This window comes from Gymnogyps californianus, chromosome 3, assembly GCF_018139145.2.
Source record: "Gymnogyps californianus isolate 813 chromosome 3, ASM1813914v2, whole genome shotgun sequence".
Classification (NCBI taxonomy): Eukaryota; Metazoa; Chordata; class Aves; order Accipitriformes; family Cathartidae; genus Gymnogyps; species Gymnogyps californianus.
The window spans coordinates 23,379,600-23,394,526 of NC_059473.1; the positions used below are offsets into that span (position 1 = coordinate 23,379,600).

General features: G+C 39.7%; 1 protein-coding gene across 3 annotated transcripts in view; it reads left to right on the forward strand.

Moving 5' to 3' along the window:
* ESRRG (estrogen related receptor gamma) overlaps positions 1-14,927 on the forward strand; it is a 290,909-nt gene that overhangs the window by 49,334 nt on the left and 226,648 nt on the right. Inside the window, exon 1 of one of the 3 annotated variants that reach the window (XM_050894412.1) lies at positions 7,381-7,417. The exons of the other annotated variants lie outside the window; for them this stretch is intronic. The gene's annotated coding sequence lies outside the window, so the exon portion shown is untranslated. Of the gene's footprint in view, positions 1-7,380; positions 7,418-14,927 lie in introns of those variants that run through there. 3 annotated transcript variants of the gene reach the window in all.

Consider the following 14,927-nt stretch of genomic DNA (forward strand, 5'->3'; position numbering starts at 1 on the left):
GGGAATTACACCTATTTAAGCTTAACTGTTTTAACAAGCAGTGTTGAAGGAAGCTTGTTTGGCCATGTTCAGACCTGGTATAAACAGAATCACCTTTCCTGAAGTGAGTGAAGCTGTATCTACTGCCAGACCTAAGTTTAGATTGGAGACTTCCAGATAAGTACTAGTCTCACAACTCGGCTCATTCAACAACGATACAAAGCTCTTTTATGAAAAGAGAAATATAAAGCAATATAGGTAAGTCTAGAATTACTTTGGCCACAGAACAAACATATCGTTTCTTCCTGCTTGGAAGGGCCTAACTTTCTGTAGGGAGAGTAGGATCTGTGGTATCTCCGGTATTGATAGTGTTCCTACAGCAACTGCGTTTTCCAGCAAGGTTTGTACTAGCATAAGGTGCTTCTGAGTTATTCCAGTGTATGGAGGGGAAAGGAAACCTTTTGTAGCTTGTGGCGATGCCTTCCTGGGCAATTGATTTTAAACACAGAGTGTATCTCAGGGTGTTTTGCTGTATGGAGTTGCACTGGAAGTGCATCGCTTCCAATCTGTTTAATTGGAGTCTTGGGTGACACTTCTCTGCTGCCTTATCCCTGGATAGAAAGCTGATCTACGTTTTAGCTTTAAGTACACTACAAGGTTGGAAAGTAAAGTTGAGTTTGCAGTGAAGCAGATATATTGGCTTCCCATGCTTTGAAGACAAATGGAGTCTCATCCATCGCTGCTATACCAGTATGCCGGTGCTGTTTCAGGCTGCTTTGGGTTAGGATTTCAGTTTGCCCTTCCTTCCTAATGGGGTCCCTTGGTGGAGAATGCCATCCAAGCGCAGGATGGATGAGATGCCCTAAGGACCTGTATCAGGCTTGCCTTTTAAGAAGTGCCTTGCTGTACAGTGAACTGGGCTTTTCTTGGAGTGCTGCATGAGGATATGAATTCAACTTTGAAACAAAAAAAAAAGGGAACAAACACCACATACAGCAGCATATGTCAGCCTGAAAGCACACAATATTCGGTGGCAGTATTAATACACATGTAAAATTATTTTCTTCTGGTGTCTTAAGTGTTTCCCAGGGGCTCCTTTCTTTGTTCTAACTCCCTGTGGAAGGGGCAGAGAAAAATGGCTGGTGCGTTTGCTTCGGCCACTGTCAGCGACAGGCTCGCAGCAGAATGAATTCTGTCCTCTCTAATGACCGTCAGTTACCTCATTGCCAGGGAAATGGCCCCCTCCGTCTGCAGGATCATAGCAACTAAGTTTCGTTACACAGGACAACATGCTTCTCTCCTCCAGGCTGCCTGCGAAGGCTGAAGCGTTTCTGCTTGCCTGTATGGCCGAGCCGCGCAGGTTTCTCTGTTTGGTAATGCTTACCTGTCCCAGGGTAGGCTGTGTATCGACAGCTTGCATGTCCACTGCTTGGTGTGTTACTGTTTTTGTTTTTTTCTCTGAAAAGTAAACCCTGTGTTTCCTTCACATGGTGGGGAAAAAAGATCTAAAAGAAGTGGGCAGAATGAAACAAACCCATGTGCTGTATCCATCATGATCGTATCCTCACCTGGGCTTCTCGGTTCCCTGGGAAGATGTGTTTGCAAGACCAGGTGGATATGTATAAATACTGAATGTTTTTTGCATTGGGATGCATACTTTTTTGGGGTTGGACTCCTGCTTGAATTCATGAGTCCACCTTTCACACAGGCCCAACCGCACAAAATGCAAATACTTTTCAAGGCAACATTGATTAATTCAGCAAATTCAGACCATCCTACACAGCGGTGCAAAACAAATGCCCTGTTTCTGTTTCCCAAACTTGCACTCACTACGAACTTTACCTGTGCAATTAGTTGGATGCTGTTGCTAAAAATGTAGGACAAAGGTGTCCTATAAGGGAGCGCTAGTCAGCATATTTTGGTATGTTGTGAGTGATAGCTCAGGTGTACTAGGGTGTGAAGCTGAGCAAGTGTCTTTTAAATGGTTGATTTGGGTTTCAGTGTTGAGCCCAGCTGTTCCTTGAAACACTCTGTACAGTACAGTAATTTAGAGTGTAATGGTCTCGTATAAGGAGGCAGATGTGAATCATAGGTGAACTACTTCTGAATGATGACAAGAGTGTGAGCACTCTCCCTGCCCTTGTCTTTCTCCTCCCAGTCTCTCATTCTCCTATTTTTTTTTTTTATTTTTTTTCTTTCCTACCACCACCTCTTTGCAACACAGGTGGGCATGTTCCAGTGTGACTCTGATGAGCCTGCTATGTACTGGTTAATCTGGTTCTCGTGTTTGATTTTAATGTCTTTTTTCACCTTGCCTACCCTAAGAAACCCATACTGCCTCAAGTAGCTTTGAATGTACCAATAAGTGTATGTTATAGAGTGAGAAGTGAAACAGAGAATGTGTCTTCACCCAAGATTTGGAAGTGGTAGGAAATGACCTCTTACACGTCTTTTGCTTTTTAGATCTTTAAGCCCTAAGCCACCCTAAATCTACTGTCCCTATAAAAAGCTGCATTTTAAAAGGCTTTAGGAGGCTTGCTGACCTTGCAACCTACTTTGTAAGGAGTCTGCACCCACAGCTATTAAACAAAATTAATTTCAGCACTTTTAAATTGTTAATCTTGCAAAAGACAACTTGCTTGCTCTCCAGTGATCCCACAGGTCATCATTCTGTGAGCTGCAAGCCATCACCAGGGTTCATGGCTCTGAACATCATCAGTCTGCTTGTGTTCTCCCAAATGCCTTGCAAAATTAATTCCTCTGCCCTCCACTTTTCCTCCCCAGCAGCTCTTTGAGATCTGGGTGCTTGGTGAGCTCTGTGTGTGTAGCAGCTATAGCCACACCACAGACTGTTCTCATTTAAGTATACTCTATTCTAAATCAGTGCTTCCAGTCCTCAACTCACGGTAATGAACTTTGGGCAGCAGGACATGAATTCAGGTAGGAAATGACAGTTTTAGTCTTTGCAGTGTTAGAGTTTCTATTGAAAGGGCGACGTCTCTTGTAAGTTAAGTTTCTCCATACCCATGGGGCTGATGCTTTACCAGGTACTAATTTATTTTGAATCTTCTTAAATGTATTTTTTTCTGCCTGGCCGTGAAACTCAGAAACGTTGCCTTTTTTTCTCCAGGTAGCGATATGTGTGAATGCACTGGGGGTGGGGGAGAAAGTGTGTGCTGTATCTGGTATTATCATGCCTGGTTGTCCCTGCTCCTTCCACCTCTTTTGTCTCTGCCACTCAAGCCAATTTCAGCCATCCGCTGACTCTCATTTGGGATAATAGCCTCTCTTTTTACTGTTGTCTTGTCATGTTTGATTCGGCAGCACAAGGGTTTTAAATTAGCCAAAACGTTTGCATGCTGGGCTTACTCCGCTGCCACTACCAGTTGTAGAGCCACTAAACCACTTGATGCTGAAATTGATGATTGCTCAGAAGGAATAAGAAATTGTTGGTGGCTACCGGGAAGATTCGTTCACGCCGAGCCCCTTTTAAGAAACCTAGGGGGGAGGGAGAGAGAGATTTCCTTCATTTTCCTGCTGCCTGGCTGGTGGTTGCATTGTGCTTGTGCCAGGTTCCTGCTGAGTGATTACAGCCTTGCTAGGCTGCGTAGTTCCTGTGATTTCAACATAAAAACAGAAGAAGAAAAATACAGAGGGAAAGGAAGGGGGGGATAATGCTCCAAAGACTTGCAGTTCAATTCAGTAATGCAGAATTGTGATGTTTTAACTCACTGCCCACTTTTTTTGTTGTGGTTTTTTTTTTTTTTTTTAATCTAATTTATCCCCCCTGGCTAGAAGTTTACTTGTTAGAAGTTTTACCCAGTAGAAGACTCTCTGTATCGGCCTGTCTGACTTGGTGATGCTAAACCACAGCTGGACTGTAAGCAGTTTTTAATACTCTCTGGATTAAAAATGACCTGTCATTAATGGGAGCTGGGATCACCAAGAAACTACAAAACTTCTAATAATACCCCCACATCCCCCCCCCCAATGCCTTTTACTTGTTTATATTAGTGTTTAAACATACGGAGGGCCAGAATTTATAAGAGAAAAGAAGATGACAGTGCTTGAGAAACTGTACAAAGAGAAAACAAATGAAGCTGTAGAATTAAATGTGAATGACTAGAGTTGTACGAGGGATATAATTATATTTCAGAACTATATACAATCACATATGCAAAGTGAGAGAGGCATCTTTTATTTCCATTGAGTGGATTTGGTTTCTTTTTGAAGAGAGAGTTTGTTTTGGCCTTTTTTTTTTTTTTTTTTTTTATATTCTTGCACTAGCTTCTGGGTTACAGTGATGATAGATAGTCAAATGGTCAGAAAAGGTCAGTAAGAGACCCATGTACAATGGCTCAGGATTTCCAAGTCCAAAGACAAACACTATCTAACAGAAAATAGTAGCAACTGTTATTTAAAAACAAAACAACCAAACAAACCAACCCAAACCCTCTATTAGCCATATATGCAAGTTCCCAGACAGTTAGAAGTATGGCTTCAGATATATAATTCATTATACAGTGTCACAAATGAGACTCTAAATATAACACATGTGGGAATACAATTGCATAGCATCCAAACCAAAAAAGATGTTCTCATTTATATAATATTGCTAACAGTATTATTAGTAATATTCTAGCACTTTTTTCCTGATTGCTAAGCTACATGTTCTCGTGCATAAGATGCCCTTTTTCTGCTAAAAAAAAAAAAAATCTTGTAAATTTGAAGGTGTTGGCATCCTATTTCTCTCTTGTATGTAATAAATCGTGAAGAAATCATGTGAATGACTAAAGCTCTAAAAATACAAATCTAACTAAGAGGCCGAATCTCTGGGGCCCAGCAGCGGCGTGCTGTTGTGCAAGCCTAGCTCTAAGGGCTTCCGTCTGTGCCAATTAACAGTAGATTGGAAAGCCAGGCGACCATGATGGGTTTAGTCCTGTTATCTGTCTCTAACTGCTGCACTGTTCAGAATTGCTGATTTCTCTGCAAAATCATGACAGATGTATTACAGGAAAATGTGTTGGTCGAGTAGCTAGTGAGAGAGTTAATGCAAGGGATAATAAGTAGCTAAGGCTGTGTCCTCCAGCAGACTTTGATGTGGTTTGATAATATATGGGATGGGTCAATCTGCCCTATTAGCAAATGTAGCCAGTTTATGCTCTACATACAAACTAGAGATTTGATAAAGCACTAAATTAGTTTTCACAAGGTATTAGATGTTAGATACTTAATGGGATCATCATGCTTTTGCTACACTTGGTTAAGATGTGTTCTGTAACAGAAGCATGCGGCAGCATGATATTTCACCAGGAAAGGAAGCGTGTCTTGTGACTGAATCATGAGTCTGGGAATTATAACATCCAGGCATCGCTTGGCTTCCGAATTACTGTCTGTCTGATTTACCAGAGAGGTTTCTCTTTTCACATCTGCAGAATGGGACCCTGTCCTTCCCTTTTCTCTTTGCCTCCTCGTGAAGCTTAAGCCACCAATGCTTGTAAAGTGTATTTTTTTTTTTTTTTTAAATCCTTGGATGCAAAGGGTGCAAGTAATCATAATTCTGTGAAGCTTCACTTGCACGAGACTAATACTGTCCCACTCAGTAGGTGCTGGGAAATTCCCTAAACTTGACAGCACAGAGTTTACAGGTTCAAGCAAATTTGAATAAGAAACCTTAGTAGAGTGTGAAAGGAGAAGCTCAGGGATTTGATGTAGTGCTCCACAACCATGCTCTGCGTTCACTCTGTGCCAGTGTTCAACTAGTATTTAAAAGGTGAAGTAAAACCAATAGTTCAGTGAAGCTAGTAAAATTTTTGTACAGCCAAAAATCCATTGGTAAGATACATCACGGGGAACAACGTCCTTGTCTTCACGCACTTGCACCCATTCTACTGGTGCTGCTGCTTTGGTTAGCTGGTAACGCTTTTATAAGCTTGTTTCTTCACTATCAAAGACAGGGCTGTAAAATTACTTTTTTTTTTTAAGTTCTGTGTTTTTTGTCTTGATAAATAAAAATCTAAACCTGCTGACAGCAGTGTGTGCCCACAGCTACCTTCAGAAAACTACACTTTAAAACCCATTAAGCGTTTTGTATTTATCACGTGAATCTAATTTTTGCTAATGTTATTTTTCCCTGTGTTTACAGATACTGTTCTTAATTACATTTGAAATGCATCATTTTACTTTCTCTAACATCTTACTACTTATGCAAGTAGCCGGTCCTGAATGACCACTGCCAGGCTTTGCACTTCTCCTAGCGCTAGGGAAACATTCCTACCTTTTTGTGAAATGCAACAAGAGTGTCATATATAAAATGATCCTGTTTGAAAGGATAGAAGCCGCATCCCAATATAGATCACAGTGGAAAATGACTCAAAATTACATGACAGCTTCTCTCCCCCATTTACCCCCCCACTCCTTCCCTTTCTCAACCTGTTTCCCAGTCGGGCTGCGGTAAGAAATGCGTCGTGTATTGTGACATTTTAGTTTACTGTTACTAATAATCCCTTTGCATCTTTCATTAGCGTGTTATTTATAGGATCGCAAAAGGGCATCGGTACCGCTCAGCCTCTGAGGTGGCGCTGCCAGTGTCCCAAGGACTGAAATGTTTTTTAAAAGCGCTGGGTCCCACCTTGGCCTCGGCAGCGGGCTCGCCTAGCTCTGGCAGAAGCCTGTGCCATGCTTTGGGCTGAAATCCCGCATTTTAAAACCCGCTGAGGCCAGCGTGGGCTTCGGATGCTTGTATAAACAAGAAGGCTTTGCCTCATAACTCCTCCTAAGCCTGCACCTGACGTGCCGCTCGGAGCTGGAGGGCTGCGTTTCCCCTAATAAATTCCTTTTTGTGAACCCACTTGTTAGTCAAGCGTTGTGCACACTAACTACAGCGAGGGCCCTGTGTCTTGGGCATAAATTACTCTCGCGTGGCACTGTCTCCGAGCAGCCCCCCAGTTATGGATTACTTTGTTCTCGACTTGACAGGAACATAATTAGAACTGTTGATGAAATCTACCAAATTGTTCCTCCGTGGCCTCAATGGTCAGGAAATTTGGCTGAGTCGTATTTGTCACCGACGTAAAGGCTCTAAACACTTCATATTAACTATGTTATTAATGTGCCCTCTAATCTGTCCGTGAATTGGTAACACTTGGAGTGAGCTTGTGCTCTAATAGCACCTTGTGATGAATACATTGTAATACGGTTAAAAAGTTTCTGGAGGGTGGGGGGTGGGTGGGTGGGGAACCAACAACCTTAATAAAAAAGTGAACATTTCTAGGTTGTTTCTTTTCTCTGTATGTGCATTTTTATGTTATACAGTTTTGTTTTGTTTAATTGGAGATTCATTTAGGCTTTACATTGACAGACCGTTTTCTGTTCTATAGGATTTGCTGACATTTGGGCTGTTTCATTGCCAGAGGAGGCTTTGTGTGTCCCAAAGGAAGTGAGTGATCTGGCCATAACAAATCCTGCCAAAATATTTTAACACCGTTACGATTTTCTAATGCAATGCGTAGTGAATGTGACTAGAAAAGGATGGTGAGTCCACGAAGGGGGTTTGCTCCCTCTCCTCTGCGATTTGTCTGGTGGAACGAGCACGCAGGAGCTGCCGGGGGTGGTGGGAGACCGCAGCCAGCAGTGAGGGGGTTGTTTGCCTCCTGAAGCATATCGCTTCAGACACAGGAATGGCTCACGCTTAATCTTTAAGCCAACCTTTCAAATTCTGGTCCTGCTCTTGAACTTTCCGAGAGTCCAGGGTGATCAGAGACAGCGTTTTAGTTATGTTAAATAAATGCATTTTGGCTGCTGTAAATGTTCAGTAAGTTAAAACAAGGAAACAAGTGTTAGACACTTATAGATGAGAGAGAGATTAGTGGCTGAAGGTCCTAGAAGTTGACAAGCTGCTGTCTTGGCTAAAACAGGCTCTTACCTTCAAAACAAAGGGCGATCTCATACTTCAGTATGGTTTTGAAGAACACTAAGGTGGTTCTTAACTATATAAGCAACTGTGCTTAGATAAAGCATTAGAACACAAAAATAAGAGTTTTCACATGTAGCGTTCAGGGGATGAAGATAATTCTGACAATCTAATGTTCAGCATAGAGCTGGAAGTATGGGAAAATAATAATTTAGATCCCTGAGCTATTCTCTAAAGCAGCAGGTAAATTAACTGCTGTTTTTCTAATACTTTTGTGATTTGCTTATATTAAATTTAACTCCACCCACTCACCCCCACCCCCCCCCCAAAAAACCAAACCATGGATAAAGTTAGTATTTAGTAAACAATTTAAAATTTAAAACTAGCAAGCAGTTCAAAATGTGCTGACTGCAGAATATCAGCCATCATCTCTCGTGCCCAACATACACCATATTGGATTACTCTGGCAATTAGCTTCTGTACCAGGGTAAACTCATGTTTCTTTGGTCATTTTACACTCACATACTTAAGAATAAACAGAGTAGCTAACCATGTGTACCAGCAAGTTTTGCTGGAGGGAGGAAAGCTAATGAGAAATAGGAAAGTTGAGCACAACCGCAGCTTTGGAAGTTGTTCCACGTGAGCAGATCTTTCCACTTCTACAGAGCGGTCCCAGGTTTCTGACTAGGTTGAACTATTTGCCCCTGACCTGTGTTGTCAGGTGCTCAGATGGATGTAAATAAAGTCAGGCTTTTCACTGTTGATGGTGTTTCCCACTTGGATGTTTCTCTCTTTGTTTGTCTTTGAATACCGAACAGATTTGCAAGTTCTCATGCTCATCTCTGAAGGCCTCGTTCAGTTTTTGCTGGGCTCACTCAAACTGCCTCTTCCCTGGGGCCACTGTATGTGTTATTTCCTGGGTCCCAGGGGCAATGATGCTGTTACCAACAGGAGCGAAGTGTTAGCCTGGGATTTAGGACTTACTTTGAGACTTCATTTTATGATCTTAGTATTCGTAAATGAAATGGGAATCTAACTCTGCACCTTTCTCATGCAAATCAATCTATTTCTAGTAATGAGCAATTTAAGCATTTTTTTTTTAATGTGTAGTTGCCATCTCTGGAAATCAGGATCAGAATTCAGGATGCTCAAATTAGGTGTTAGTGCGTACAGATATTCTGTTGATGACTCTATTATTAGAATAAATAGTAGACCAGTACTTTCCCTGGATCTGTTTCTTTTCACTGCTTTTGTCTCTTTTTCTCTCTCAGTTCATCTTGTCTAAGTTTTTCTTCTATTCTTTAATTTCACCCTTTAATTCATTTCTACCAAAGCCATGGGATCTTGAAGGGCTTTCAAAATAAGTAGATCTCGTTACTTATTTGCAGTGTGTTCAAAACTGAATTACAGTTTCTTTTATCATAGTCTTGTTTTATGACTGTGCTAAAATGGGACATTATTTGGGGCATTCTGACCCAAAAGCATGCTTTATGCTGTCCCGGCTGTACTTCATCTGTCTTTGTAATATACATTTGCTACCAAAAAATTTTCTTTAAGTGAATGAGTATTGTATTATCCTTGAATGTTACTAGTTTTCTGGTTTTTTGTTTTTTTTTGTTTTTTGGGTTTTTTCCAGTTTCCAGTGGGAATGTCATGATACGCGTCCTGAAAATACAAATCTAACTTGTGTCATTCAGTAGACCAAAATGCATCATGAGCAGAGCTTAATCCTGATCTTACTTTTTGCTTAAGAGTAGGAAGTAAAATTACTTCTGTAGAAACCAAGGCCCTTACTCAAGGAGGACATGGGGAATGGGGATTTAATATCAGAATTGGGCCCTGGAATATTAATTTGATAAAACTGTATGATCTTATGGTGTCAGCTGTGGAGAGCATATGCTAGTAGACGCTCGTGTTTGAGATCAGGATTCATAGTTAATCATTCTAAGAAATAGACTTATCACTTCATAAACTCTAGGAAAGACTGTTTTCATTTCCAAACATTTAAATTACTCAGCCATTTTATACATTAAAACCCAATTATAACTTACAGGGTATTTCGAAGAATTTTCAAAGCTATTTCTTTTAGGAACTGTACATAGACTGAGGCTTTAGCACCGAGTAATTCATATTCTTAACTGCATCTATTAGTTTTTTTCCTAACAAAATAGAGTTTCAAGAATGTTCATTACCAGACTAGCGAGTACAAATCCCAAACAGCCAGTACCACTTTCAGAACATGCGATATATCCCCTAAAACTAGTGAAGTGAAATCCCAATGTGGCAGTGAGCTTCAGAATATAGCTTAAAAATACTTTATTTCCTTTCTCTAAGATGGTAATGACCAGGTTAAAGTAAAGGTTTATTCTGTCACCTCTCTTCTGCCACGTTACGCAGACTGCATGCAGAACACATTCAGAGAGAAATAAAAATCAAAATGTGCTGCAGGATTTTAGGGAAAGAGATGTACCTGCTACTGAACGGAAAATCATGTTTTAAGCACCATCTTCTTGGTTCTCAGGGCCAACTTAATACTTGAACTGGACTGGCATACATCAGTGGCATTCTCCTTCTGAAAATTGCCTTTCCTCAAAATGCATAAATCCGTACTGTTTCTCAGAGCATACAGCAAACCTGATTTAACAGAGTCCAGCTATGAAGTTGTATGTTACTTGACCCGTATGAAATCATGACGTTTCCAAAAAATATACTGTCCAAAACTACAGAATAATCTTTCAGATTATTCATTTGGATGCTGATTTATCAGCAGAAAGGTGTATGTGAATCAGATCACACCAATCTAGGTCAGGAAATGACCGGTGTGACTGTACATAATGCTGTAGCTAGGGAGTATATTACGAGTATGAAGACCTAAAAGATGCACATGACACTAGCGCTGTTACAAGACTACTTACCAAGGGCACCCTTTTCCTGAGCATAGCAAGCTATTCCCACAGCATTATTCACCTACTGGAAATTAATAGGACGGTGTGTGGTAAATGTTATATTCCCTAATCAAGGTTTAGCTACCCATGGATAGCAAGGAGCTGAAAAAGAGGTTCATAAGATGGAAAAATCCTACTTTAAAGACCAAATAAGAGAGAATAAGATTTCAAAATCAGAAACTGCTTTCTAAAGACTACTGTGGGCCCAGGATCCCCATATAGGAAAAAATAAAGCCGTTTGCTTTAGCAAAAAGAAATAAAAGGGAGCTAGGCAATTGCTCACCCCTCTCTGTATCTCGTAGCAGAGCTGAAGTTGAGAGGAGAGCCTGGTGCTTCTTTTTGTGAAGAGACTGTATGAATGAGAGGTCGCAAAGATATTAGGATTTACTAAGTAAAGTCATACTTGTCAATAGCTTCTCTTGCTAGATATTTAAAGTTCAAGTACTTGTTTGCTTTAGTTAAGTGCTCTGAAGTGCTTTAAAAAGCATTGGCCCATTTATATAAACAAATAGAGAAACTCACTGATAGTCTTCCCAGTCAGAGTGTGTTACCCAATATTTGGATATCCTTCCTTGGGTCTGAAAAAGATTTGCACTAGCAACTTCTAACACATGTGAGTCTTTGTTAATGGAGTGTTGTATTGTATTATATTATTTGATCACAGACATTGCCTATGTTGAAACACAGTTTCTCTGTTGCACACAACCATGAGGAAATAGAGGGGAGTCAGTAGCCGTTGTAGCTAATGATACTGTTGTGATACTAAAAGCCTAAGAATGTAATAAAATTGTATATTGAAAGTTATCCTCATTCATATGTATAAAGAAATAAGCATTATTTGGAGGAATCACTGGACATACCTTATCCAGTAAGGTCAAGGCAGTTAGCTCCAGAAGAAAAAGTAAAGTGAATGCCTCAGCAGCTACCCCCCAAAATGCAACATAATGTGAGCAATAGGGATGTAGCTGGGTGCTATCTTAAAACTTAAATGGCCTCCTTCATTTAAAAAAAAAGAAGTTTGTCCTAATAATTTTGATCTGCATGTGTTTTCTTTTTACCTATCTCATGTACCGTCTGTGAGATTCAGGGGGTGTCATAAGCAGGTGGATTTAGAGCTGTTGCTAATTTAAACTGCATTTAATAAAACACAAGTTTGAGAGATCTTACAAATCAGTGAATGTGGCATAGTTTGAAGATTGCTTTTGTCAAGTTTGATTAGCTCAAAGAGAAACCTTTTCTAAATATTGGTTGTGAGATTAATCAGGCAATGTAAGACCTTGAATTATTCCTCATCACAGGAAAACAACGTAATGTATCATCTCATCTGATGACCAGGAAAATGTAACTTTTGAGGATTTAAAATTTGTGTTTTAAAGATTGGACCCAGGGAAAAAACTTTCAGACTGCCCTTTTTTAAAACTGACTTGTAATCTTCCATATTATACTTCACTTTCTATAACGTATTCTCATATTACAAGCTAATAGTACCAACATCATTACATTGAAGGATGTTCTCATTATTGACTCCATTCTCAATTAATTATAAGTTTGTCATGTTTTAATGAGTAGGATTAAACTTTCATATTCCAAATATATGTCTCGCGTTGCTTGCTTAGAAACTTTCTAAAGAAGGTTGTTGAACCATTTCTCTGAATGAGTACGAGGAAACAAAATATTCCTTGTGCACATTAAAAAGCGTTTACCGTATTTACCAACACTTGTAGAAAAGCTTTACTAGCTCTGTGCATTGGAACTAAGTTTTGAAATTTGGGCAAAAGCTTTCCTGTTCTTTTCTAGCCTTCTCTGTCACAAACAGTTGTTGTGTTCACTAAACTAAAGACTCATATAGGCCTGTGTTATGTCCTGTAAAATACAGGATAGCAGAAGGAAGAGTACCACTAATGTATTTCAGGCATACCCTAGTTTTCACTGGGTGCTCTTTTTTCCTCTCTAATAAATTCCTGCTTCCTCCTGTAGCTTTTTTTTTTCCCTCTCCCCGCAAAATTAAATGGTACTTTGTACTTTTACTTAATTGCCCTGTCTTTTAAAACCATGGTATGTTTGCAGCAAAGCTGCTGCAACCTGTGCCTTTCAGATTCAGATTGGTCCAATGCAGCTCTGCAGGGCATCTATCAGGCTTTCTCTCCAAAGTTCAGTGTGCATTAATAGACCCTGTTTATTCATCATGTTTTTTAGCAGAAATTTGATGTTCATTTGTCTTTTATTTCCTTACAACTTAACACCTTTCTCACTAGTACAGATCAAATCCTTTCTAAGAATGCTTATTCTTTTGCTTATGTGCCTGCAAAATATACAAACAGGATGGATGTATTCTAGCCCTGTTGTTGATGGACTGTTCTTGCTGATTTCAGTATGGTTATGATTTTTTTCCCAAATCTGTCAATAATAATTGGATACCTGTAAGCAATAAGCACCAATAAGTTTGGGCTCTGTGTCAGTAGATGGACATCACAATATGGACAGGTACTGGTGTCACAGCTCCATAAATCACAGCAGGTTCTTACCAAAAAGAAAATCTTTCATTAAATACGTTTTACATTTCTTGTTTTGTCTGTATCAAATTAAAACAGTAACCTTGCAATTTGAATAGCAATGTCAACTGATATCACAGTTTGGCTGATAACACATGAGCATGATTTGAAGGGGGTTGGACCAGCATGTCCCTCACCAGGTAGAAACCCAAAGTCCTGGTAAATGCTCGGCACCAATCTACACCCCAGGCCATTTCTCATGAGACCTGTTACTACAAATAGCGTGTAGCTACCTTTGGGTATTCAGGTTTCGACAGGATGTGGCTGCTCTTTCTCACTTACCAGATGGCTTTCCATGAACCATCACCTGTCCTAGTGCTCCTTCGCCTCACTAACAGAGTTGTGACAAGAACTGTCGTGATGGTTGTGAAAGCTGCTTTCTGCATGCGGCCATTGTAATTATCACATATAGGCACCTTTATTAAGCAAGTCCACGTGTATATTACTGTTGCAAATGTCTTATGTTTGGGTACATTCATTTTATATCTTCATTTTATATCACCTGTCTGTGGTGTTGATATTCTGCAGCCTAATCAGAGAGTTAAACCTGTGTAAAACCTGCTTGATCTCAAGATCAGGCTTTGTATGTCTGTATGAGAGGGTATGAATTTCTTCATACTCCCGTTTGGAGGAACACCTATAGCTCAGTTGTGGCTTTGCACTACTTGAAAGTAATTCAGTAATCTCATGCATGGCAATGGAAGTTTTATACTACACCTCCTCATCACCAATCCTCACGCACATTTTCTACATGTATCATTATTATCATCAGCATCTGTCTTTTGAGTGATGATTTATTTGTCTCTAGGTCTCTGTCCCTTTATACAATACTAGATCTAAAATTACACGTGCCTAGAGAGAAAGGCATGATCTCAAAGATTTAATACTGGTTTCAAAATTTTATTGCCAATAACTAAATGTGAAATTGCTTTAAATTAACCAGTAATTATTTAGAATGAAGTAGGAAAGAGTTAAAAAAAAATTAAAGAAAAAGGATCCCTTTCCCAGGCAAATTGGACTCCCTCCTTCCAACAAAGCTGTTGCAGGAGGTTTCAATGGTATGAATAAATGTATTTCTTTTAACACTTTTGTTGTTTAAAATGCTATTGTTTCATCTGAGGTGTGAGGAGATGTGCTAACCTTGTCAATGTGGGTGCAGTAGAGCAGAAATGATAACTGTATATACCTTTTTTTAACAAAAATATGGAGTGAGTGTGTGTGTGAGAGAGAGAGAGACAGACAACTTATTTAAATCCTGAATACAGTCAGACCTCATATGCATTGTTAAAAAAAAGCCCTAAAGAATTGCATATGGATTAGGGGGATGAATATTCTATTATTTCAGTCTGTTCTGCTGATCTTCTTATTGTGACTTTGCGCTTCAGAAATCTGCCAGGAATTTGGCTTTGCTGTACTAGGCAGTAATTTTAAATGTGTATCAAGCACTTGATAGTGTATGATTTGCGTGCTGTTGCATTCCCATTCCCTAAATTTTCCACCAATTTATTACTTTTTTCATACTGTTTTAATATTTCAGGA